At 42.0% G+C, this 27954-nt stretch overlaps 1 protein-coding gene across 4 annotated transcripts in view; it reads left to right on the plus strand.

The window, feature by feature from the left end:
• ITPKB (inositol-trisphosphate 3-kinase B) overlaps positions 1 to 27954 on the plus strand; it is a 103632-nt gene that overhangs the window by 42470 nt on the left and 33208 nt on the right. The window lies entirely within an intron of this gene.

Here is a 27954-nt window from a genome sequence, read left to right on the forward strand (position 1 = left end):
GTATATTTAGGACATTAATGATTCTACATTTGAAGACTAAATCCTTTGAACAGTATGCTGCCCTTAGCTATCACTCTTGAGAGCAAACAGGCTGGTGGTTTGCTGTGACTTTTCCTTACAAAAATAGCCAGCACAATTATCACCCAGACCACAAGGCTGTGCGGGTAGGACATAAACATTGGGACACAAGTGCAGCCTCAGCTGCTCTGTGGTAATGGAGGGTGAGAACTGGAAGTGTGTTATGGTGAGGAGCCCAGAGCTATAGACGGGAGAGGGCTTTCTTTAGATGCTTATTCCATTACAGAGGATTTCCACTTTACTATCTGTTTAAAGAGGCTTTGGGACTTGTATTTTTGGAATCTCTTCTTACCATTTCATGTGACTTGAGAGGCAGCAGCTGGGATGATGCTCTTTTTACCCAGATGGAAAATTGGGCTGGGCTGGGGCCTATGGAAAACTTGGAGAAGCCAAGAAGCCAGGCAAACAGGATTAAAAAGAAAAATTCATTCTGAGAAGTAGCCTCATGTAATGGAAAGAGTCAGATGACTTAAAGTTGAATCTTAGCTCTGCTTCTTGGGCACATGGCTGAATTCTTCCATTTTCTCATTTATAGTACTCAAACATTATAGGATTTTGAAGGTCCAATGAAAATATAGTTTCGTACACATAATAGACTGTCAGTAAATACTGATTGACTTGCAGATGTTTTATCCTTGTTTCCCCAGGGCTATTATTTTTCATCCTGGCTTATAGGTCACTTGTTTAGGGTTCAGCAGGTACCTGGGAATCTGCAGACCCCTGGGGAGCTCTGGGCCTGAGCCTGGTGACCCTGTGTGTTCGTGATTAGGGCCATGCAACACAATGCTGCTTCCTGAGCTCTTATTGGCTTATTTTTGGTCTGGGGTAGTTTATAATTGAACCCATTAAGTACGATTATGAGGTAAGAAGGGGTAAATGGCAACATAAACAATCTCTGGAGGCAAAGTCAAATTGTTGAGATGTCATGACCGACTACTTAGCATTATTATAGTATTGTGTTTTTATTAGGAAAAGTTGAAATTGGTCAGAGAACCAAGTTCTTCTAAAAGACAGAATTTTAGGACTACCAGTTTCTTAGTTTCTTTTCATTGTTTCTTCATAATTATTTTTTTTTTTTGCTCCGCTCTATATTGGGCCAACTGCATTAGCCAGACTACTGTTTTGCAAATTTGGGGGTAGAGGGGGATGTTTGCTAATTCTAGTTCCTCTCTTTCCTGCTACTGATTCAGGCTCAGGCTAAGGAGTCCATATATATTTGGGGGATTTTCTGGGGTGATTTTAGAAAACCTGCTCACTGTGTGTGTGCAGAGATCACCTAGGACTGCCTCTGCCCAGCCTGGTTCTTTTCTCTTTCATTTAAAGCCTCAGGTTGAAAAGAGAATAGAAGAAACTGGTTGAATGTGTCTGAAGTTCTTTTGAAGAAAAGAAACAATTTTTTTAAGCTATGGTAAAATAAAAAATAAAATTCACCATTTTACGAGTATAGTTCAGTAACATTAAGTCCATTCATATATAACTATCGATCCTACTATTCATAACTCATTTAATGGTATAAAACTGAAACCCTGGGGGCTGAGGGCATATTTTAGTGGTAGAGTATTTCCTAGCATGCATGGCCCTGGGTTTAATCCCCAGCACTGCAAACAAACAAAAACCTGTACCTTTAGTTAATAACTCCCATTCCCCATTCTACTTTCTGTCTCTATGAATTTGATTACTCTAGGTACCTGCACAAGTGGAATCATGCAGTATTTGTCCTTTTCTGTCTGGCTTATTTCGCTTAGCATGTCCTCAAGGTCCATCCATGTTGTAGCATGTGTCAGAATTTTGTTCCTTGTGAGAAGGCAGAATCATATTCCCTTGTACGTATGTACCACATTTTGTTTATCCATTTGCCTGTCAGATGACACTTGGGTTGCTTCCACCTTTGGGCTATTGGTAAGGAACTAGTTTTGACGTGTAGAAACAAAGGCCTGATGTCCCTGCCTCCTTGTATGGTGGGCAAGCTGAATAGACAAACCGTCCTCTGTGTAAGTGAGGTATGTTTGTAAATGTGTCTGTGTGTCCAGCTCTTTCTCAGCTGACGTAAATAGTAGGAGTATAAAAAGCTCTGCTTTTTATCTGAAGAAACTCCCTTCCCACTAGGCTTGTCAAAGACTCTTGATGAAAGGTAAACAGGAGGTGAGTGCTTGACGCAGGACAAGACACGTGGCAAGCGACCCAGATCGGGTTGCTCTGCTCTGAGGCCTCTCCTGAGTCAGCCTCCTGCTTGGAAGATCTGTTTATTGCTGGGTGCTGCCCTGGTGTGGTGACAGCACCAGCATTCCTATGACAGCCAGGTCCAGGAGCAGTCCTGTAATTTTCTGGTTGTGAAACTTTGGCTAAATCATTTTAGCCTCTCCAGATCTCAGTCTTTGCTTTTAAGATTTTGGGATGCATATTAAATATAACTTATCAAAATATGTTGCCCAGGACCTGGCTTATGGTATATTTTCCAAAAGCCCTTGTTTTCTTTTTCCTCCATCCACTATTAGACAGCCATTGCCTTGTAGGAGAAATCTTGTTTCATTCCCTTGTGGGAGCCCTCCACCCCAGGCCTACTTCAGTGCCTGGTATGCAGAAGCTCCTGCCAGTTGAATGCTTGTTAACTGTATCCTACACAATGCTATGGGAAGCAAAGATTGTTCCATAACAGGACTTTCCAAAAACATTCTAGGTAACTACAGCCCCAGGGGAATAAGTACATTCTCATAAGGGGAGACCACTTTGAAGAAAACCTTATTTTTTGGATGGATAAATTCTGGCTTGTATTAGAAACAAAAACCTAATACTGGCCCATTAATTTTTAGTCATTCATTGCCTCTTTGTGTGTAGAGTGCTTTTAAGAGATCATTGGTTAGGACTTTAAAAATAGGCCAGTTGTCAGTTTTGGCAAGAGAACATATCCCAGTGGCTTTAGGAATTTTTGTAAAGCTAAACATATCTCCTTAGAGAGAACTGTTTTGAACACTAGTTGTTGAATACCCTGAGGAGGTCACAGAACAAACTCAGTCCCAAGTGAGGGGTATAGGCTCTAGATGTCAGTAAAGTGGGGGGAAATTTGTATGTTGGAGGAAACTGAATGGTTATTAATGGAAGCAAGGAGATGTTTAAATAATTTTTTTATGGCCCCCTAACCCCCTTCCCTATCCTCATGCATCTGTCTGTGGTTTGGCCAATGAGAGGACCAGCCTCCTTGGGTAGTTTGTGGCTCAGGTAGAGAAAAGGGAATGAAGATTGTTGATGTGGTTCCAAATAGGAAGGCTGAAGAGAAAGCTCTAGCATCAAAACTCTGCTCCAGCACATCTGAATGTCACACCAACCCTGTGGTCTGGGCTGCCCCTGAGGCGCCTACTAATTTTGATGGGCATCATTATTAGCATTGGGCAGCCTCTGCCTGCTTGCAGTTGCCTTGGTGATGGAGACTTTCTTGCCTCTCTTGGCTCACATTATTGTGCATTGCCACACAGCAGAGTTGGGGTGACTCTTCTCTTGGCTTACATGGGACCCTAAACAAATGGGCAGTCCTGGCTGACTTGGAGGTTTACATCCTGGGTCTCTAGAAACAGCTCTATTAAAGCAGCTCCCCAAGGGATGTTGTCTGATTTCGTCTTTGCATTACCAGTGCCAGCATGTCACCTGTCACATACAGGGAAATGCAATTAAGAACATTCTTTACTTTTCTGGAACTATCAAGGGCTATAGAGATCTTTTATTACAATAACACCACCAGCCTGGTTTGTCATTTCAGAGGGACTCAGAACACTCTCAGGGTGTTAATGCTTTCAGAAATAAATACTATATCCTTTTTTCCCACTTTATTTTCGGCTTAAGCCTGAGACTTGGTATTTTTCCTAAGGAAAACTTAAGACTACTTTCTTGTTTAAAATAGGAGAAACTTATAGAAATGTACATTTCAAAAAGCTGGAGGAAAGAATTTTGAAAGTTTTTACCAAGAAGAAATAATACATGTTTGAGGAGACAGATATGTTTAATATGATTTAAACATTACACAATGCACCTATGTATTGAAACATCTCATGGTAGGTAGCCCATTAAAATGTACAATTTTTATGTACCAATTAAAAATAAACTTGATTTTAAAACACAGAACTCATTCTCTGTGAATGTTATTTGTATGACATTCACATAAAACATACAGTAAAACAGAGAGTAAACATGTAATGTGTACAAAAATAGGGGGCAGGGAAGTTGTTGTAAAGTATGCCTTGGCTAGACTTGGCAAAGAGCCCTGAGGTCTAATGAGCAGCCCTATGTCCCTCCCAAAGTCTGTGGGACTCATGAGCTTGGTGGGTGTCTTTTTACTTCCATCTCTGTTGGTTAGGGAAGAGGACTATATGTAGGTGACCCCTTGAAAATTAGGAGCAATTATGGTGTTGCCCAGGCTGGAGGATTTGCTCCCTCCTTGCCATTGGCATCTGTGTGGTCCTGTGTGTACCAGGAAGGTCCAAGGGAGTGGAGGTGTCTCTGGGTAGGTGCCCAACATGGTGTGGAAGCTGCTGGAACTGGTATTTTAAGGAAGTTTTCAATCTTCTAGCTCCAAGTTGGCAAATTCAGAGGCAGATTCTGTTGCAGTGCTTGCTTGTGTTCCTTTCTAGTGTGTCTTTGTTGACAGAGCTGTTCTTGGGGATAGAAGGCAGAGTGTAACTCCCAGGCTGGTACCTGAACTGGGAGACCAGAAACAAGGGATCTGTGTGACATAGAATCAGGGGAGACTCCAGGCCCTTGTACCCTCTTTTTAGGCTCACTTTTGGTAACTCCATGTGGACAGTGGATGAGACTTTTGTTTTCATCCAAGATTAGAAGTCGTAGATCCTGACTCTGAAAGTGTTCTGTTCATGAGTAATTTATGGTTCTGGATCTCATGGTTTAAATATTTGGCAGTATTCTGCACTCACTATTTCTGCCTTCTCTTCTTGACCAGAGTTTATTTTGCTCCACACTGAACTTATTTCAGCTCAAGTGTAAATGACGCTATAGAAAGTTTTCTTTTTTAGGTATTCCTTTTTGCTCACTGTCTACAAATATACTAGAAGCCCATGGAAACAAATGAGTTGTGCCACATCAGTGAGGCAGGGAATTGGTCCAAGGTTATGTCACTTTCTGGAGGTTTCAGACTGAGGTAGTTGCTCCAGGGGGCTTGCTTGTCAATCTTCCTGGGCAATTACTCTTACTTTCTTTGCAAGCCTTTGGGCATGTTGAGCTCTGTCTGCTTCTTCTCTTCCCTTCCCATCACCATATAAGCTAGCCACATATAGTCCCTATGGTACCGTGACAAGCACTCACTTACCACCCCAGGACAACCCTTAGGAAAAATGGACACACACACAAACCCTTTGGGATATACTTTTTCAACATGGTGCATAGCTACTTATTGTTTTATCAGAGAATCCCAGTTAGACAGGAGGCATATGGCCAGAAGTTATCCTTTTATCTCTGAGTAGGTACTGAGGTTTTTGGCTGGTTATCTTTAATAAGGCTTATAATGTGTTAGGTCTGTGCAGGGGTGGAGGAGGATCAGGGCCCCAGAGGATAAAGAGAGGTAGTACAAGATACTTGGGGTTTTTATACTAGGCTTAAGGGTACTTGAGTAATTTGATCCTTTTGAATTTCCCCCATTTTCTCCAAGGCCAAGTTGGATCCCGGCTTGGAACTTATCACTTACCACTGCAAAATGCTTGAGAGGACCTGAATCTAGTAATAGTAACTCTGTGAACCCCAAGGAATTTTTCCACTTTTTTTGCGGGGGTGGGGCTGCTGGGGATTGAACTCAGGGGTACTCGATCCCTTAACCACATCCCCAGCCCTATTGTGAACTTTATTCAGAGACAGGGTCTCACTGAGTTGCTTAGTGCCTTGCTGTTGCTGAGGCTGACTTTGAACTTGAAATCCTCCTGCCTCAGCCTCCCAAGCAACTGGGATTGCAGGCGTGTGCCACCACACCCACTTTACTTTCTTTTAAAACTAATCATTTCCTCCTTTCCAATCAATTACCAGACATGCCCAGAAGTGAAATTAGGCCCACTGGATAGCTAAGGAATTGAGAGAAATTTTTGGCCAGGAGATCCCCTCTGTGAATTCAAGGGTAGATGCTTCTGTGACCCTCCCCCTGCCCACCCACCTCCAGCACTTCATTAGAGCAGACAAAACCAGTTTGGAAGCCTGCTGGCCCACATGGCTTTCCCCTGGGTTCTCCTCAGGTTCCCTGCTAAGTGCTCTGTGTGCATGTGGATGGGCTGTTCTTGTTCCTGTAGCAACTTGCCTTGTTAATCTGGGGTTGGTTTCAGCACTAATGTCTCCCATTGGTATCTTTATCTTGCCCCATTCTTCTCCTCTTCTTCCCCATGCTCCTCCATTATCAGCTCCTTGTATTGTTCCTCATTTCTCTACCCAGAGGAAAACCTTACTGTTGTCCTATAGCTCCCTGAAGCTCTCAGCAGTAAGCTGCTTCACATCTCCAGCTCTAGAGTAACCAACAAAGTGGAATTTTAAAAAATATATATAGGCTGAGCATCCCTAAACCAAAAATCCAAAACCCAACACATTTTGAGTACTGACATGATGCCAAAAGTGGAAAATTCCACAACTGACCTCCTATGATGGGTGGCAGTCAAAATAGGCACACTAAAATGTTGTATAAATTACCTTCAGGCTATGTGCATAAGATGCATATGAAATAAATGAGTTTCATGTTTAGACTTAGGTTCCATTCCCAAGATATATTTTTATGTATATGCAATATTCCATAATCAGACCAAAAAAATCCAAAATCCCAAACACTACTGACCTCAACTATTTTGGATAAGGGATCCTCAACTATAGTGTCTTCAGGCTTTTAATTAGTTAACTTGTATGTTCATTTTATAAACATTGAACTAAACACCTGTTACATGCTAAACATTCCAGGCTGAGTGAGTCCTAGTACCTGCCCTTGGGGAGCTGGAGGTGTTATTGGTCATAGACTACTGAGTGGTAGAAGTGGTAAGGAGGCCTAGGAGGGCAGGGCCAGAGTGGTGTGGGCACAGACAGGGAGTGGTGACTTCTGCCCCAGGGCTTGCTGGGAGGCGTCCCGTGCCAAAGCTCATCTGTGAAGGCTCTGTGGAAAAGGGGACAGGAGCAGGTGTACTGCTGAGTTACACTTCAGTGGCTGGACACGCAGGGTAAATACAATTCCAAACTGAAAGATCTGTGAGAATGGCCAAGAGACCAGAGAGAATTCGACAGGACCGGGAAATGGTGAGTGGGCCAATGCTATCAGGACCTAGGAGCAGGGGTGGGGCTGAGCTGGCATGTGTGGTATAAAGAAGGATACTGAACATTAAACTTGTCATGAACTAAATTTTGAAGTGCTACATTTAAGGCAGTTAAAATATCTTTTGGATGATAAGAGGACATGTCAAGTTTTGAAAGGGACATTAATAGGTAACTCTGTTGTCACTGACTTCTAGATGAATACCACATTGTGTTGTCCCTGTTGAAGGACCTTTTCCCTCCAAACACAGGGAGGAAAGTTACCTCCTTCCTTCTCTACCTTCTCCACTGTTCAATGTCCTTGCAGACTTAAAAGGGAAAAATAATTCTGGTGCAGTGATGGGCACCTGTAGCCCCAGCTAGCTACTCAGAAGGTTGAGACGTGAGAATTACTTGAACCCAGGAGTTGGAGGCCAGCCTGGGCAATATAGGAAGACCCTGTGTTTTAATAAAAATATTTTTTTAAAAGGAGGAGGGGGAAAGAAACAAATAGTTTCTCCTTCTCTGTGGGGAACTTTCAGATTAGCTGATTCTGGGTTCAGTATTCCGCTGCCTTGGGGGATGCTGGCCCATGGGTGTGAATGGTGGAGATCTGGAGGCTGGTTGCCATGATCAGTGAGGCAGCCCAGTGGCCTTGGCAGAGTTGGATTCTGGTTCCACCTGTGTACCTCCAGGCAAGTCGCCTGGACCCAGTGTCTAGGCTTACAAATGAAATCATAGATGAGAATATCATTTTAAAAGCATCAGGCCTGAGACCCTTGCATGCATTCATCTGCATCATGTGGCTGATTGCTCCGAGGAGTTGTTTACTAGTGTCCTCTGTTGTGGAAAGTATTCCATCGGAGAAGAGGAACTCTTTAGGATCCAGAGTCAGGTTTGTATATACTGCAACTGTGAGTGCCCCTCTCTTGATTTTATATATATATATAATATATATATATATATATATAGTGCTGATTCTATCTTTCTCTCCCCGCTCACTGAAGAAAGGATGCTCTGTGAACCCAAATGTAGGCCCTCCATAAAGGCCCTTGAGAGAGGCCAGTGGGACCTGTAGGCTGACCGCTCTGCTCGCAGGCCGGTATTTCTTTCCTTCTGGAGAATCATGCCAGGCAGGGTGGTTGGAGAGGCTTTGGGAACAGATAAACAAGTGCTTCCCCTGCTCTGAGTTCTTTGGGGTCCTTCTTCCTTGCTCTCATGCTCCCTTCTGGTCATATTTGTGCTGCTTCCATTGCTGCCTTCTTGGTTTTGTTCCTAGTGAGTCTGGCATCAGTACATCATCCCAAGGGTAGGAAGATAAATCCAAGTTAGTGAGAATTGGGGGCCATTTTTCTCCTTTTCCAAGTTCTTTTACTCTTTTTACTAGAAATTTCCCTGCTACTCAGAAAAACAGGTTTTTCATTATGAGATATGCTGTGGGGAATTAGCAGGCTATCTGTACTTTCTTTGAAGGAAATTTAACATTGCATGCTTTGGTCCACCAATGAATAATCTATCTTTGTAAAATATTTTATGATACCCTCATTTCTTTACTTGTTTAAAAAGAAGTTTGGTAAGATAAAAGCTATGTTCTGGGGCACAGGTGTTGTAAGATGCTTGGTGGTTGAGTTTTGGTCTTCCTTTCACCCTCCTTGGGCAGGTGGCTTTGCCATTTTCTCAGATGAGGAAAGGAGAGAGGCACAGAAAAGGGAGAGTGATGTGTTGCCCAAAAATCACAATTTCAGGACTAAATATCTAACCAAGGGAAATTTGAGCTTGGCTAAAACTTAGATTAATTCCAAATCTATGCTCCCTTGCTTCCACCATCCTCCCCATTTCACAGATGGCTTATACTGTACAGCTTTCAGTAAGGTCTTTGAAATGGGTAGAGGGCAAGGAGGCAGAGCATGATAGAATGGGTTCTCAGTACTAAGACATGGATTCAAGTCCTAGTTCTGCCTGTGATGAATTCTAGGACTTTGACTAAGTCAAGGAAACTGAAATTCTGTTTCTTTCAGGGTAATCTTAATCCTTGCCATCCCCTGCCTCACAAGGCTATTTTGAGCACCACAAGAAATAATGTATGCAAAAGGGCTCTATCAGCTCTGTAGATGTAAAAGGAGAAAAGGAAGAGGAAAAGGAGAAATAGTCATGGTGACAGCAAGTTATTTTGTGCTGGGCTATTTAAAGCATGAATGGGGAGCCATTGTTGCAGGCTTTGATGAGGCTTTTTCCTCATCCTCTCTGCCTTGGGAAACCTATTACAGATCCCCAAAGTATGTCTCTTTCATCCAGGTTCACACAAATTTGTAAAAAACAGGTAACAGGGAGCAGTGCTGGCTGCCCCTTCTGGGCCTGGCTTCCCTCAGTACATCTTGGTAAAGGAGGAAGAAGAAGGTAGGCGTGAGTACTTGGGCAGACAGACCTGTCTTAGGCAGAATGGCATAGGATGGCACAATACCTTGTGATTGCCACCTACTTTGGGAGGTAGAACTGTTGGACTCTCCCTCTAAATATACACCTCCTCCTGAGGCAGAACTCACAAGTGACCTGGAGGTGGGGAACAAAGGCTGGAGGTGTCCTGGATGCTTGAGCAGTTGCCTGGCCTCCTCCCACACCACTTTTAGTTTCTTTTAGCTCCCGTAGCTCCTGTCAAGGAAGAAGGAATCTCCCTAACTGAAGGGGTCCCCTCGAAAGGGTGCTGTCGGCCCATAACATCTCCATCTATTTCAAACACAAGTTAATCCCAGAGGCAATTTGTTTATTCAGAATCATAGAATCATTTACTTGAGACCTAGTATGGTGTCAGACAATGTCCTAGTACAGCTAATTCTAATAATAATAATAATACTTGCCAGGCAAGTATTATTATCATTCCCATTTACAGATGAGGATGTTTAAGTGACTTGTCCTAGGTCACAAAGTGGGCAAAGTGCTGGAATTAGGATTCAAATTTCTGCCTGCTTTGCTCCCAAGGCTTTGCTCTACCTTGCCACTTCACCTTCATTGCCAATACATACAAGTCTCTTTGGGTGTTGCCTGTTCTCAAGAACCAGAATGTCTTGCTGAATGTTATTTATGTTTTTCTAGCTCTCTTAGGGCACTTTGACCAAACACTAAACCAGTGGTTCTCACCTAGGCTGCACTGAGACATGCAGGAGCTTTAACAAATCCCTGTGCCAATCTGTACTCCATGCTGATTAAATTAGAATCTCTGGAATTGGGACACAGGCACAGTGAGTGTAAAGCTCCTAGGTAATGATGATGAGCAACTAAGGCTAAGGACCACAGTACTGCTCACCTGGCCTTCGGCTGATGATGCTCCTTTGGCTAATGGACATGTGAGCTGTCTGGAATTCATTGTGGGGGGGGGAGGTTTGATTCATTTTTTTTCAGCCAGCCCTTTAGGTGGCCTACTTACATTGCTGATATACCATTTCCAGATAGTTTTTTTAATATTTATTTTTTAGTTTTTTTTAAGTGGATACAATATCTTTATTTGATTTTTATGTGGAGCTGAGGATTGAATACAGTGCCTCAGGCATACAAGGAAAGCACTCTACCACTTGAGCCACAACCCCAGCCCCCCCACTTCCAGATAGTTTTGTGACTGACTTTTCATTTAATGACATTGTTGGTCTTATAAATTACAAGCAGCATTGACCTCCCAGCTTGGACTTCTGAGACACAGATGCTGGAATATAGGCATTTTTTTTTGAAGGATGAGGATGAGTTATTGCCTGGAAAGTTGGAAATTGTGTTCTGCATGTTGCTAAAAATGATGGCCAGTTAGTAGACCTGTATTTGCTCTTTTTAAATATTGTTGAAGGTGGGAGAGAATAAAGCACAACTGCAAATCTGCACAATGCAAAACTATGTAAATTGGGTTTAAAATAAAAGATTATGTTTAATTTTGGAATCAGTCTTTTACCTTGATGTGCATGTTTTTCCATATGCCCCAGGTAATTGCAGGAAAGCAGTCTGACATCCTTCAGGTCTCTGTTGGATCTGGGCTCTGGATTTATCAAATGCTCTACACTTTCTGACTCTGTCCTCTAGCCAGGATGTCTGTGAAGCATAACTTAAGATACAAGCTCTCTTGCATAATACGAGGCACAGGGCATGTACCCAACACATACTAATTCCATTCCCTTCTTCCTGTGAACTAATTTAAAGATGGAGATGTCAGCAATAGTCTAACCTAAAGATAACAAAATACAGTCTATTAAGAGAAAAAAGGCTGGTTTTAGATGGGGCTGTTATTTCCTGGTTGGCAAGAAAGGAGCCACCTAGCTTCTCCCTGTGCTAGGAGCCACAAGCAAATAATATGATGCATGGCACTTTCGGTTGTAAGGTGACGCCAGCTAGCCATTGAGATGATATGATTATGTTAAGATTTATATTCATATGGAAATTGGACTCCTGCTGTTCACCTTGGCCTGCTAAGGGACTCATGTTATGGGACTCCTGGAGAGTTCCCATTGGTTGGGGAAGGATAGTAGGAGGGAATTCCGGGGGAGGCGGGGGGGGGCGGTTCCGCGCGTGGGTGGACCGGTTTTTGGCTTGCCGGCGCGTCCGGAGTATTGGCGGCTTTTTCAAAAATAAAGTTTTGTTCCTGCTTGAGTGGCTGGTGATTCTGTGCCCAGCCAGACTGAGGCAATGGAGCCTGATACCTTTCTCCACGATATCGTGGGTAAACACTTGGTCCTTGTCCGTTTTTTGATAACGGAATACCCTCTATAGTGGTTTGAGAACGGCATTCATTAGCCCAATGTTTCCCTCTATGGCATCGTGGGCAAATACCCGGTATTCTATTCCTTTGATACCTAGTTTTGTTAAACCCTCCTCTTATGGGGCAACTCCTTTTTCCTGTTTGATTACAATTATAGCATGTTTTTGGCCTGGCATCTAAAGCCTGTTGTACTGCTGCTAAGACTTACCCTTGTTCGTTAATGTCTCTACATAATTTAATATATGTGTTTAAATCTTCATGTCTCCATGGTCTAATGACCTCTCTGCAGCAACGATTTGCTTGGTCATAAGCCAGTTGTTTTATAAATGGCATTGCCTGTTCTGTATTTCCAAATATTCTAGAGGCTGTCTGAATAAGCCTATCTACAAATTCAGTGTAAGGTTCATTAGTTCCTTGTATTACCTTAGATAATTGACCTTGTAAATCTCCATGCCCCTGTAAAGTTTTCCATGCCCTAACTTCATCTACAGCAATTTGTGCGTATATGCCAGGGTCATATTCAATTTGCTGTCTTTGACCCTCATAAGGTCCCTTTCCTAATAACATATCTAGATTTCTTTGAGGGTAACCGGCTTCTGCATTTCGCCTAGCTGTCTCCATGCAAAATTCCTCATTGGCAACCTTCCATAACAAATATTGTCCTCCATTTAGCACAGATTGACACATGTTAGCCCAATCTGCTGGTGTCATGTCCAAGTTGGTAACAGATTCGACCATGCTTACGGTGAAGGGAGCTTGCGGCCCATAGGTTGTTACAGCCTCCTTTAATTGCTTTACTGTTTTGAAATCTAAAGCACGGTGAATTCGTTGCCCTCCTGCCTGCTCAAGTACAGGGCATGCTAATCTTTGGGGTCCTGCCTCAGAATTCCGTCCATCAACTACGGAAGTTGAGGGCCGCTCAGCTGTAGATGGAGCTGTTGGTTGAATTATGCCCTCTGGTGATAGAACGGAGTTAGTAGCAGCCTCCTGTTGTAATTCTCCACCTGATGGCTGTTTTTCCTCTAAGCTTTCTTTCTTTAAATTTTCCTCTGTCTGACTAGCTTGAGAGACCTTCTCTTTTGCTTGACCTAGCGTTTTTTCTACCATAGTTTGGACCTCTAACAATTTACTTAACAGTTTTTTGGTTTGTTTTTTACTAGATTTTAATCTACTATAAAGGTAACGTAACCCAATAAGATAGGATAAAACAAAGCCGAAGCAGAATGAAACAAAAATGGAGCAGAGAATGGTTGTATCAATTTTCTCTTTCTCAGGGCCGAATAACTTCAAACCTTGAGCCAACCATTTTTCCCAGTTCGCCTGAGAAAATTCTAGGGCTAGGGAGCTTGAAATAAAAACAAAATAAATCAAAACAAGAACACATTGTTTTTTGAAATGGTCACCCATTCTGTTGCCTTCCCTCAGGGGCGAGCAATTTTACTCACCTCTAAGTTTCAGGCGTTCCCCGTACGGGCCACCAATTGCCTCAGTCTGGCTGGGCACAGAATCACCAGCCACTCAAGCAGGAACAAAACTTTATTTTTGAAAAAGCAGCCAATACTCCATACCCCACCGCAAGCCAAAAACTGGTCCACCCACGCGCTCGTCTATCAGAACCGGCCCCGACCTCCCCCGGAATTCCCTCCTACTATCCTTCCCCAACCAATGGGAACTCTCCAGGAGTCCCATAACATGAGTCCCATAGCAGGCCAAGGTGAATAAGCAGGAGTCCAATTTCCATATGAATGTAAATCTTAACATAATCATATCATCTCAATGGCTAGCTGGCGTCACCTTACAACCGAAAGTGCCATGCATCATATTATTTGCTTGTGGCTCCTAGCATCCCTGGAAACCAGCAGCAGGAACTATGGGCTGCAAAGTACACTCTTAGGTCTCTTTAGGCCACTGGGCTTAATGGTGTGAGGGGAAGCTGATGGTTAATTTTTCTGGACAAGGCACTCAGCTTGAAAGACCACCACCAGTGGCAATGAAAAATTTTTGCTAAATGGAGTTTTCAGAGGGCTAGACTGACCACTTAGCATTTGGGGCCTTTTTCTTGGCAAAATGAGATAACACAGCCACTTAGATTATTCACAAGTTGTGTTCATGTTGAGGGTGGGAGAGGTCTTGGCCTTAACCAAGATAGGATAGAACTTTTTCCCTTGTTTACCCTAGGGACAGGCTAGCTCTTCTGTGCCCAGATGTCTTAAACACAATGGGCAGGATGAATCCTCCAGGTGAGCAAAGGCACCTAAAATGTCTCTTTGACAGCAGTGCCTTTGACTTTGGCTTGAGCTGCATCTCAAACTAGGCTGGGTCTCTGAGACGTTCCTATCACAGATGTCGGACTTTTGTCCGTGCTGAAAAACCTGATCATCTTTTTTTTTTTTTTTCCTTCCTCTCCCTACTGTGGGGTTGTTGCTTTCCATTTTCATAAGAATCGTGGATAACTTCATACTAATCCTGGTAAAGGTCCCTCGTTCCCCAGCTGTTCCCGGGGTGGGGGTGTGTGTGGGGGAAAGCCCTAAACCATTTAGCATTTCCTCTTCTAGGGGAAAAGGTGATATATTCTGCTGCTCTTGTTTATTCGCGGGTGCTCAACTCCCACTTTTAAATAGATTTAAAACTATACTGCCTTTCAGATCTCAAGGAAGGCGAATTAAATTTCAGGAGTGCGGCTACTTTCAGAGTCTCGCTGATTCGGGACTCTGGGTCGCGTGCTCCGCCTCATCCTCCTATCCATTGGGCCCTCTCCCACTTGCTTCTCCCCATGCTCCGCCCCGCCCTCCACGTCCTGCGTCATGGAAAGGCGGGGCGGGGCCGCGCTCCTGTGGTCGGGGGAGCCGGGAGGCGTGCTGTGGCCCCTCCGCTTGCAGAGTGGGGGAGCTCCATCCTGATCCCTGTCCGGGACCGGGACCGCGGTAGGGTTGACCCTAAGCTGTCAGTAATCCGTGTTAAAGTCGGAGGTGGTGGGTCTTTGTGTGGTGTCCGCATCAGTAGGAAGACTACAGAATCTTCGGACTACCCCACCCCCCCGCGCCCACTCCTGCGTGGCCATCACTTTAACCCTCCTTAGGTTTTCTTCCTGCTTGGGAAATGAGAGCTTTTACACTAATAAATGGGATTTTCCAGAAGTCACACGCTTTCTTAATCCTGTCTCTGGAAAAACAAAATTTAAAACAAATAACCTTTATTTAAAAAATGTTATATGTTCATTGTGATAATAGGATAACTCCAGAAGACTATACAGTGAAAATCACCTATATTTACCCTCTTAGATTTTTCCCTACCATTGAAAACAAAACAAGAACAACAAAAAACTGCTTTTATATTGTCAAAGTTAAATTTTAAGTATATTGTTTTTAGTTGCTTTCCTTTTTCATAAGAATCGTGAATAATGAAGAACATGTTCATTCTCATTCACCTTCAACCACCAGTTGAAAAGGGAAATAGAATATTAACTTAAGTTAGTCCTCACAATTTAATTTTTTTTGTAAACCATCCCAGGACTACGGGATTTCAGAGTTCAGTAATATTTTTGAGTTTATGTGGCTAATCCTTCCATTTTCTGGACCTCTGCTCAAGTGAAATGACTAGCTTGGGGTTGCCAGATTAGCTGCAGAAGAACCCATATTTCTGCCTCCAAAGTCAGACTCCTCCCCAAACTGTAGGAACCCGGATTATCACAGCTCACTTTTTAGGTCATATTTAAAATAAGATCAAAGGCAGAGAAGAGAGGAGACAAGGCAGTCACATTAGAAAAGGGGCAGTTTTTCTTGGAATTTTGGTACATTTTCAATTCCTTTTTTACAAATGAAGCAGAGTGATGTTTTCTAAAATACTGAACAGATAGATGCTGCCACCATTGGAAGCAAATACCAGCAAGGAGATAAGTTGAGAGGCAAAGAATTCTGCCTTAGAGAGGGACCCATATCTTTGGGACAGATGCACCAGTCCCCTGAAGATGTTGGCTCTGTGACTAGGGCCAAGTGCTGACACCTGTATGCCTTCCCTTACAAGCCTGCCCTCTGCACAACCAACTTTCCTCCTGTGTCAACAGCACCTAGCAGAGACTTGCTCCCTGGGTTTCACTTCTTGGCATTTGCTCTACTTGATTGACACCTCTGTCGTTTGGGAGAGGCCTCACTCTTCACACAGGAAACCTCCTTCCTGAGAGCAGAGCTTGACCTAGAATAAGTCCCCTGTGAATGTAATTGTTGAAATCATGTAAAAACCTCATCAAGCCTTTGCCCAGTGCTGGCTCTTTTAGGAACAGATAAATCACCCCCACCCCCACCCCCGCAACAGGGACTGATCCTGGTGATAATAATGAACCAGTAGTGTTTAGTACTAGACACTTTACCTATTAATACTCAGGTGTCCTGGACTCATTTTACTTATATAGAAACTGATGAGGACAGGGACAAGTTCACCTGAAGTTACACAGTTAGGAAATGACATAGGTAGAATACTTAAGCCTCTAGAGACCATGTTTCTAACCTTTAGACTAGATTAGATTAGTTGGCTTCCTCCAGGACCCCAGGCCCTTTGTGGCAGCATACTCTTAAGAGACTTGTAGCCATCTGCAGGAGATTTTATTTTTTTTCTTTTTTGAGTAAGAGTCTGGGGTCTCCCCTAAATGTGCATGACCACTAGTTTTTTCTGTCATTTTATTTGATAGGCTATTTTGTCCAGTTTAATAACTGTCATTTAGGTATCCATCTTTTGTAAAAAGAAAAAAAAAAGAAACTTTTTTTTTGTAAGAATAAAGTTCTAAAAATAGTCTTTGTTAGCTTCCATATCTTGGTTTGGCATTTGGACAAATGTGACCAGAGAGTATATTCTGGTGTTGCACAAAACTATCTAAATCTAGACTCTGCTATTGACTGGTAACATGTCTTTTTTTTCTTTTTCATTCCTTCATTTTGCATTCAAAGTATTCAAGTATTGCCTGCATAGATGTATTATAGCAAGTGAAATAGTACAAGTGAAAATACCTGAACAAATGAAATAATACATTTTAAAGAATATAGAGGTGTTGCCACTCATCTCCCCCTCATTCCTGACCTTCTTAATCAGTGTTAGCTACATTCTTCTCCTGGAAAATTTACTTAATTTCTCCAAGATTGTTTCTTATCTGCAACAGAAGGGTGGTGCCCACTTCTGTACAGGGTTGAAGGTGGTATATGTACATGCATATGTTAATGGTTGTGATCAGGTGGAAGGAGCATAAGTGTATTATAGCTGCAGTAAGTTGAGTCTTCAGCATGAAAGAGGTTCTCCAACTTTCCCCTTACTTTGTTTTTCTAGGTTTCTCTAGCTTGCAACCTGTGGTGCAATCCAAAGCCCAAAGGTATTGGCAGGGATGGTACTGCTTGACTCTGAGTTGGACCCAGAAGGGGCAGGAGGTGGAGGTACATCCAGGGTGGGTCTGAGTTCCAGAGCTTCTAATCTTGGTGCTAGGCATGTCTGAGGTTCAGATAGGGTCCAAGAGCTGAGGAGGAAGGAGAGGTTGCTTGAAACCCCCGTGTACTCAGTTGGTTGCTCTCCTTCTCTGGAGGAAACCTCACAGTTCACCTGCTTTTCTTCTGCACTTCTTTCTGCTTCCTCCCGTTTGACACCAAGGGGTGTCCCCAGCCCTGGTGGCATCTTGCCTGGGTTGCTAATAATAGAGTACGGTACATCTGCCAGGCAATGAAGCAGAAGGCCATCCCAGCTCTGCTCTTTCACACTGATCCTGGCAGGCTTCTGTGGGCTGGATTGGTAAATATCCTTGTGAGCAGAATAAGTCTTTGTGTGTCCTGGAACTGGGAGGGCTGATGGGAATGTCTTTGGCTTCAAGATCTTAGCTGAACAACATTTCATATACCTCTAGGCTTCCAAACCATCCCCAGGGCAGGGAAGAGAGGGTTTGCAGGTTTGGAGAGAAAGCTGTGGGAACTGGAAGGGTTCTAGGAGAGTATGTTTAACTTGTACCTGAAAGGCAACATGGCACAGTTATGTTGATTCTTTTTCAGGGCTCAAAAGCCAAAAGAAGAATAGTAAAAGCTCTGCAATTTTCCTCTTATCCCCCAAGCTTACTATTCAATTCAGTAGGTTGCTTATGCAGCTTGCTTGGGGAAACATTGTTAGAAATTATTTAAGAATACTGAAGCAGCTACCTCAGTTATTTCCAAATCAAGATGTGATTTTAGTCTTCTTATGAATTAGAATAAAATACTTCCAGACTTCTGGGCTGTTCTCAAGGCAATTTTGCTAGATACCAATAACTTACACTTAGGCCCTGTTTTGTGGTTGCAAGATACTTTCACATCTGTTTTCTCACTTGGTGTCATGATAACCTTGGGATACAGGCAGGGCATATTTTCTTGTTATCCCTAGTTTGCAGATGAGGAAGCCAAGGTTTTTAGGAGGTTGAGCCACTGCTCAAGGTCACATCAGAGTGAGGGATGGAGTGGCAGAGAGGGCCATCCAGCTGTCTTCCCTAAATCATCTTGCCCCACGCTGTGATGAAATAGCAGGGAGCCTCTGGGATCTACAGTCCCTTTTAACTCTTATATTAAAGAACTCCTCAGGGTTCTTAGTGAGTTGTGTGCACATGCTTGGAGTGGCTTTTCTGAATTGCCATTCTCTGCTTCCTTAGAATTGCTGTGTTAATATTGAAACCAAGATGGCTGGCTTTTACCCATCAGACTTACCCTTTTATTGCAAAGTGCCAGAGTAGTATGAAGTAGGCTGGGAGTGTACCTGATTATTCTTTCTACATTGCTTTGAACATCAAAATTATCTTCAGGTAACTGAGTTAGAAGACTGTATTCAAAAGTCATCATACAGCAGCCAGATGTTCATTTTACTAAATGGAAAATATGACTTAGACCTGAAGTTAGCCTGACCCTTTAAGCAGGCAAATTAGCCATTGAGGATGAAGTCTTTGCTTTTGGATTATAGAGAATGTAGGAGCAGGGATCCCAAGTTCCAGTGGTTTGGTTGAGTTCTCCCTACTTCTGTTATTTGGACTTGCTTTTGCTCTGACCAGACACTAGAGGATATTCTACTGAAAGTGTGCCAAATTTCAGATGGGGCTCAGAAGGGTAACTGGAAGAGTACTTGAGTGGAACTGTAGCTTGAGGGGATGATATTGAGGAGCAAGGTAGAGACTCAAGAAAACTATGTACATTCTTCGCTCTTAGTTATTGGATGAACCAGCATTTGTACAGCCCATGAGAGCTTTATCTGTACTCATTCCATGTGATCCTCACAGTGCTCAAGGATGTGAGCAGAGCAGCGAATACCATCCTATCATACAGAGGAAGTAGATACTAAGAAGCAGGAAGGTTGAGCAATTTGTCCACAGTTCTTCATCTAGTAATGGCAGAGCTGGCACCAAAACCCAGGTCTGTTGGCCCTTAACTGTTCTTTGCAGGATGCCATCCAGGCTTCTTCCCCTTCCTTCCTTTCCCCACAGCTCCCCAGTGGCTCCTAGCCATCCAGCTGGCTAGTGGTAAGGGAAGTGATAAAGAAAACTTTTCCAGTTCGGATATGTTTCTGGAAACAAGTGAACCCATATCTATATCCCCATCTGTGCTTAGGATTTGGGGGATGATCTGACTGAACCTTGATACTTAGCTCAGGACCTCCTGAGAGTGCTTATGTAAGTGTTTCCAGTGTGGCCAGCTTCTTGAAGGCTGCTAATGGAAAGTAGTAAGAGTTCCATTTTCCTGTTTCAAGCAAGCATTTCCCCCTTGGGTTATAGCAACCACTTCCTCCTCAGCACCCAGTGGGACATGGGTAAACACCCATTACAGCAGAGTATTCCCTTCTGAGAACCTCACTAGGTTCCTTTTTTTCCTCTTTTTAAAAGTCTTTAAACATAGTGGGTTCTGCAGGACAAGTCTGCTTCCCCTCTGGTTTAGAGTTTTCAGAGTCCTCTACAGTGGCCTTGGAAACAGAAAACCCACACAGAGGTCAAATGCAGTTCCCCCATTGTTTTGTCATTCTGCTCTGTTTGGGAGGGAACTGGGCTGGGGTCACCCTGGTAGGAATGTGGAGTCATTAACCATTATGGAGAGTACTGGATCAGCCAAAGGCTTGTGGGTAAACAGGAAGGTGACAGATTTGGCGGGTCATTAAGAATGGTCAGAACACTAGAACAGTGGTTCTGAAAGTGGGGACAGGGAACAGAGCAGGCCTGGTGGGCAGGTACTGAGAAAAGGAAACAAATAAGGATTGTGAAGAAATTGGAAGGGCATGAGGGATATTGAGAAAAGATGATTAAAGGATTTGAAGAGCACTGTTAATTTTAGATCTTTTAAAATACTTGTCATTGCTCATTTGGGATCTAAAACAAACAAACAAACAACAACAACAACAAAAACTCTTCTAAATCCACCCCAGTTTTTCTTGGAGCCTTGAAGTCCATGGAATGCTATCACCAGAAAATCATTGTGGTGTGGAATTTGTTACTTCTGAATTTATAGGGTGGCAATTGAGATCAAGTTGGGGAATGGAGGAGTTTGGAGCATATATGGGCCATAAAAACCTTTCACCACTGTCTCTCAGCCAAAAAAGGGGGAAATAAGTCAAGCCACCCTTTGTGTGTTTGTGCTTAACCTTTATGCATTATTTCACAGAACAATGAAAGAGTGGGTCCCTGAGCCTATCTGGCAGGGATCTCTCAGCAGCATAAGCAGGAGCTTCCTGCAGCTCTGACGGATTTACTAGACTGTCCAGATATAGAAACTTAACATTGCAAACAGGCTTGTCGTGTTTCTTGCTTTGTGAAGACAGATGATAAAACTGAAAAGCCAGGAAATTTCAACATGTAACATGTATCTAATGTATATGGATGGGTCAGTCTTTATCTACACAGTGTCTGTAGTTTGTATTTATACTATGCCATCCTTACCTCCTATATCTGCTCTATATCTAGAAGCTTCAGAAAGACCTACCTAAGATGCTAGGGAATTTCAGAGGATCCCTTTATAAATGAGAGTTTTATAGGTGAAAGCAAGATACACAGATATAAGATACAAGATACAAGCAAGATCCAAACAGAGATACACAGGCCCACTTTTCCCCAGAAATATCTCAGGACTGGAAACGTCATTATCACTTTCACTACAGGTTGGAATTGGGTAGCGCTTGTTGCCCACCTGGTTACTGTGATTGTCTTTAGACCAACCAATGGCCTTGTATTAGCTTTCCTTAAATCATCTCCCCCTCTAAGCAAGACAGAGCCTATGTTTGCATGGTTTGTCCAATTCATCTGTTTTAAATGGGACTTTCTAGAAGAATGTCCTTGCCTTACACTTGGTACTATCTAATGCATGCTTATCACTTTCACAAGCAGAATTCCAGTTAGGAAGGGCCATCATTCTAGGTATGGCAGGTTTTGATTTTTAATTACTGGAATTGAGGCACAGAAGCCAAGGGCAAGATCTCTACTTGGGCCTATTTCCCTTCCCAAGTGCACATCTGTCTTAGGAGCTGCAGTGTGAAGACAGTGAGGTTGCTGCCCAACCTAAGTAAATCTGAGATCCATTCAGTGATACTGCCTCCCTCCGAGGAAGGACATATACTTCTTTATAGCATACCTGGCACAATGCTCCCCACCCCTGCCTGTGGACCAGTTCTTTATCTGTGGCACAAAAGTGCTCTTCCCACTTCTTTATTGGTCTTTGAAGGCATTTTCTTTCAACAGATCACACCTCCAGTTTGAAGGATTACTGAAACAGAACATGCTCCTCATGAAAGAGCCCTGGTCTAAAGTAAAGGGTTAAAAAAATCCATCTTCTTTTCTCCTTTGGACAGTTATAGTGGCCTCACATCTGATCTTTGTTGTTTTCACCCTTTCCCATCTGCTTTCTATGCCCCAGGTTCACTCTACACACAGGCAGAATGATCCTTTAGAATGTAAGCTGGATTATGACACACCTCCCTTAAAACACTTCCGTGGCCTTCCACCTCACATAACATCCCAAATCCTATTAACAGCCTGGAAAACTGTGCAGGTACTGATCTCTTTTTATTCCACCACCCCTTTTGCACACTCCATTCATACTCCATTTGCTGTTTCTGCCAGCTTTTAAACTTGCCAGCACACCCAGTCTCAAGGCCCAGGATTTTGGCTATTCCCTCTACTGCCTTTCCCTTCTCCAGTGTGTGGTCCAGTCCCACATTTCCTGCAGAAAAGGCCCAACAAAGACATCATACTCTTCTCATCATACCCTCTGGCTGCTCCCTTTTCTTCTACCTGACTTTATTTGTCTTCAAAATATTTATTGCCACCTGATGCAATATATGCTTATTTATCATCTCCTCCCTCCATTTACAAGGGAAGCTCCTTCAATGGTAGGGACTGTGTTGTGCTCACTGCTAAATCCTCCACAGCTAGAATGGTAGCACATCTGCAAATAAAAATGAATGAATGAATGAATGAACGAACGAACGAAGAATCCATGAGCAATGACATTTGTTAAGTCTCTATTGAGTGCTGAGTTTCTAGTAAAGGGTACAAAGATATCATGAACCCTGCTCCCAAGCTGCAGGGTTCCTTTTTTTTTTTTCTTTGTGGAAGGATTTCCTATGTAAGTATCTTCCCCATTCCTGTTCTTGCCATGCTTTTGAATGTTGGAAAATTCTCCTTCACCTTATGGTTCTAGATGTCTGTCATCAAAATGGCCCTTCACTAGTGTTCCTGGGTGTCTAGAGCAGTCAGCCCATTCAGGGAACTTTTCAGTCTTTGTGGAACCTTCATAGACGGGAGGGAAGGAAGTTTATTGCTCCCTCAGATGAAGGGAGCTTTTGGAGGGGGCCGTGTTCTCAGAGCAGATACAGGAAGAGGCACCAAAGGAGCTGAGTGAGATATGGCTGCGGTTTCATGTCATCTGTTTATTTGGTGACCTGTATAATTTTTAAATTGTAAAAGTAAGCTAACCACAGTACATAAAATTTGAAAATAAAGAGAAAGAACATATATTAGTATAAACTTACCATCATAACTAAGCATGTGATTCTGTTGCTTATTAACTAATTGGTCAATTTATATTTTACTTGACTCAAAAAGGATTTGAGGATGCTTACAAATTTACTTGCATGCAGTACAATGGAATATAAATCAATAGGAATCAAAACATCAAATGGTTTATTAAAGTCAGTTTAAAATTAATGTGCAGGAATACCTACTACTGCAACCATAAATTGGTTTATTTCTACTCAATCTTTGAAGTATGTCCATTTGGGGGTTGGGGGTTGAACACTGTGGAAGAGTATTTGCCCTAGTATGTGTGAGACTCTGGGTTTGATTTCCAGCAGTGCAAAAACTAAAATATAAAGTATGTCCATTTTTCATAGCCCATCCCTCTCTTCCCCCATTGTAGCAAAAATTTCCATGTTTCTTTCTAATCTTTATCATTAAGGACTGAATGATCAATCCCAAGGATGTACCCATAATTTATTTAGTCATTCCTCTATTGTTGAATGTTGGGCTATTTTCAATACTATTGTTATTAGAAACAATGGTGTAATTAACATTTTTGTGCTTGTAACTTTTTCCATATTTTAAAGTATTTCCTTAAGTAGATTTCCAGAAGTAAAATAAGTAAATGAAAGGTTGAGACATTATTATGGGCCTTGAAACATATTCCTGGGCTGTTTTCCCAAAAGATCATGGCATTTGGGATGTGTCCCAACAGTGTATTTGTATATATCCTGCTGTAATGTCCTTACCATCAATAGTCTTTATTATTTTTCTGTTTTTGTGAATTTAGTATGCAGTTTATTGTTTTCATTATATGTATGTTGAATCATATGGATGTTATGAGGTTATCTATTGGCATCTTACAGTTTTTCTTATGCATTTGCTTGATTCTTTATATTCAAAAATCTCTTTAAACCTTCAACCATAATGTTTTATAAGAAAATTTCTCCAGTTTATTTGAATTTTGCATTGGTTTGCAGATTTTTTTTTTGCTTTTAATTCTTAGAAGTATTACATTTTGGAGAGTCAGAGTTCATGGTAATTTTGTCATTTATCAAGAGACTGTATAGTTGATTCCAAGTTCATTAGCCCAAAGTCAAGGCCTTTGCTGATCTTCACTTAGTTATTCCAGAAACTTCCCCTTCTGTTCTATTAACACCTCATCAGAAATCTGAACCAGTGGAATATCTAGTAGATGATTTTTTGAAAATATTCCCCTCTTCTGTAGTGACAAATTTATTTTCAGTAAATAATTGAGAAATAAAACAATTAATAATGGTTAGAAAAGAAATGCAGGCAGTGAAATTTTTCTGTTATTGAATTTTGTGTATATGATCGTGCCAGTAAAAAAGGGGGAAGGGTTAGTAATGGATTTAATACTTGATAATCACATTATGTTTATTTTATAAAATTATACTTACATATATTAGTCTATGGCAGTGATTAATAAGGACCCTACAGTTTCAGTTTCTGAATCTTCTGTAAACTTGTCAGACTTCATGAAAGTCTTTCTTCTTTGTGTTTTCAACACATTTAGTAGACAGAACCAGATTTGTCAATCTCCTCCCATAGCTGGTTGTAAAGCATTTTTTATTCACACTCATTTTGAAAAGTTTTTCACTAAAAAGCAACAGATATACAAGTAGATTAAAAAAATCTTAAACATAAAGGAGATCTGGCAAAAATTCACAAAAATGCCATGACACAATACTGTCCCTGACTTTAGTTCATCAGGATTTTAACGGTCTCTGCTGTTGAAAAGTTTAAAACACAAATTGAAACTCCCAGTGGTCTCCTCAGGTGACAGGATGGGTGCAAGTAGGTCAGGCTCAATGTTTTGTCCTTATTTATAATGCCTGTGCCTCCACTTTTATGTCTGATCTGGGCATCTAGTTCAGGAACATGTAATAACACAGGATCTGGGTGACAAGCCACCAGAGTGAGCTCTGTTGATATAGAATCCTGTGAACCTCTCAGTGTGTGTCAGTGTGTGTCAGTGGCTGACTATAACTGCAAGTTCTCTGAAAGAACTTCAGTATAGAACTTAATATTTGTTCAAGGACAGGTAATAAGTCCATGTGAATTCAGAGCTTACATATATTATTAACAGTCTATGGCTGAGGGCTGGGGTTACGGCTCAGTGGTAGAGCACTTGCCTAGCATGTGTGAGGCATACTAAAAAGTCCATGGTTGGGAATGTAACTTAGTGATAGAGCACATGCTTAGCATGGTGAGGCACTCAAAAGAGAAAAGTTTAAAGTAGAAAGTAGCGCAGTTGTTAAGGATTAGTCAAAATGTTGGGTGAGCTGGAATATGTTAATTTGAATTGTCTGATAGTCAAGATGATAAAAGTCTATCAGTTTTAGTATTGTTTTAAATTCCCTGTAGGCAATGTACCCTCTTATCTCCTGTCTCTGCAGCCAGCTGCTTCATTGGCCATCCCTGCCGAGCTGTGCTGCTTGCTATTCTCTGTGTGCCTTTCTGTTTTTCTGCTTTGGCTCTTGCTTTTCCCAGGCCTAAATTCCTACCCTCAGTCTCTATGCTTACACATACATGCTATCCATCTTAGCTTTCAAGATTCAGTTTAAATACCACATTTTCCATGAAACTTCCTTAATTTATCCCCCTTCTTCTGAAGTATTACCCCCTTCTGATTTCCTGTAGCATAATATCTGCACTTTTCTTTACAAAAATCATTACTTATTTTTCTACCCTCCATTTCAGTTCTTGAGGCCCATGTTCATCCTTTTAGTGAATGGTGGGCCTCCCAGGATTTAGGCCTGAGCTAGAACACAGTCTAGATTTGAATGGATAAATTATGCAACATGGTAATGTGCAAAAGGAAGGGAAAATGGGCAGCAAGGGCTACTGGAGTTCCTGGACAGGAGGAATGAGTGAAGGCTGTCATAGTCAGAAAGGGGTTGGGAGCCTGAGGAGAGCCTAGCAGGATGGGTTTGCTCTCCCTAGGTGTAGACACCTGTGGAGGGAAAGGATAGGGAAGAGCAGGTGGCCTGCTGTTCAGGCAGCACTGAAGTTCTTCCCTAGCTCCTCCTCTGCTGAGCTGTGGACCTGGGTAAGTCCCTTCCATTCTCTGGGCGTTGATGGATGTCATTACCCTAGATATATTGTATGACTGCACAGATGGTGGGACACTACATTGTGTACAACCAGAGAAATGAAAAGTTGTGCTGCAGTTGTGTACAATGAACCAAAATGCATTCTGTTGTCATATATACCTATTTATATATATTTATTTATACCTACATATATATTTGTTTATTTGTTCTAGTCAGTTACACATGACAGCAGAATGTTCTTCGATTAATTGTACACAAATGGAGCAGAATTTTTCACTTCTCTGGTTGTACCCAAAGTAGGATCACACCGTTCGTGCAATCATACACATACCTAGGGTAATGATGCCCATTTTATTCCACCATTTTTCCTGCCCCCATGCACCCTCCCCACCCTTCCCTCCGTTTTGCCCAAGGTTCCTCCATTTTCCCCATGCCCCAGCCCCCCATTATGGATCAGCATCCACTTATCAGAGAGAACATTTGGCCTTTGGTTTCTTGGGATTGGTTTACTTCTCTTAGCATGATATTCTCCACCTCCATTCATTTACCTGCAAATGCTATAATTTTATTCTCTTTTAATGCTGAGTAATATTTCATTGTGTATATGTACCACAGTTTCTTTATTCATTCATCCGTTGAAGGGCATCTAGGTTGCTTCCACAGTTTAGCTATTGTGAATTGAGCTGTTTGAACATTAATGTGGCTGTGTTATTATAGTCCGCTGATTTTAAATCCTTTGGGTATAGACCAAGGAATGGGATAGCTAGGTCAGACGGTGGTTCCATTCCAGGTTTTCTAAGGAATCTCCATACTGCTTTCCAGATTGGTTGCCTCAATTTGCAGCCCCACCAGCAGTGTATGAGTATGCCTTTTCCCTCACATCCTCGCCAACATTTATTGTTGTCTGTGTTCTTGATAACTGCTATTCTTACTGGCACGAGATGAAATCTTAGAATAGTTTTGATTTACATTTCTCAAATTATTAGAGATGTTGAACATTTTTTCATATATTTGTTGATCGTTTGTGTATCTTCTTCTGAGAAGTGTCTGTTCAGTTCCTTAGCCCATTTATTGATTGGGTTATTTGTGGGGTTTTTTGGTGTTAAGTTTTTTGAGTTCTTTATATATCCTGGAGTGCTCCCAAAATGTAGGGTCTCCCTTCAACTCATTGATTGTTTCTTTTGCTGAGAAGAAGCTTTAGTTTGAGTCCATCCCACTTATTAACTTTTGGTTTTATTTCTTGCACTATAGGAGTCTTGTTAAGGAAGTCAGGGCCTGATCAGACGTGATGAAGATTTGGGCCTACTTTTTCCTCTATTAGGCGCAGGATCTCTGGATTAATTCCTAGGTTTTTGATACATTTTGAATTGAGTTTTGTGCATGGTGAGAGCTAGGGATTTATTTTCATTTTGCTGTGTATGGATTTCCAGTTCTACCAGCACCATTTGTTGAAGAGGCTATCTTTTCTCCAATGTATATTTTTGTCTAGTATGAGATAACTGTATTTATTTATTTCATATCTAGTATGAGATAACTGTATTTATGTGAGTTTACCTCTGTGTCTTCTATTCTGTACCATTGGTCTACAAGTCTGTTTTGGTGCCAATACTATGCCGTTTTTGTTACCATAGCTTTGTAGTATAGTTTAAGATCTGGTACTGTGATGCCTCCTGATTCACTCTTCTTGCTAAGGATTGCTAAGGCTAATCTGGGTCTCTTATTTTTCCAATTGAATTTCATTATTGCTTTTTCTATTTCTATAAGGAATGATGTCGGAATCGCATTGAATCTGTGTAGCACTTTGGGTAGTGTGGCCATTCTGACAATATTTATTT

This window comes from Spermophilus citellus (assembly GCF_964194105.1).
Source record: "Spermophilus citellus genome assembly, chromosome: 6".
In the NCBI taxonomy this organism is placed as follows: Eukaryota; Metazoa; Chordata; class Mammalia; order Rodentia; family Sciuridae; genus Spermophilus; species Spermophilus citellus.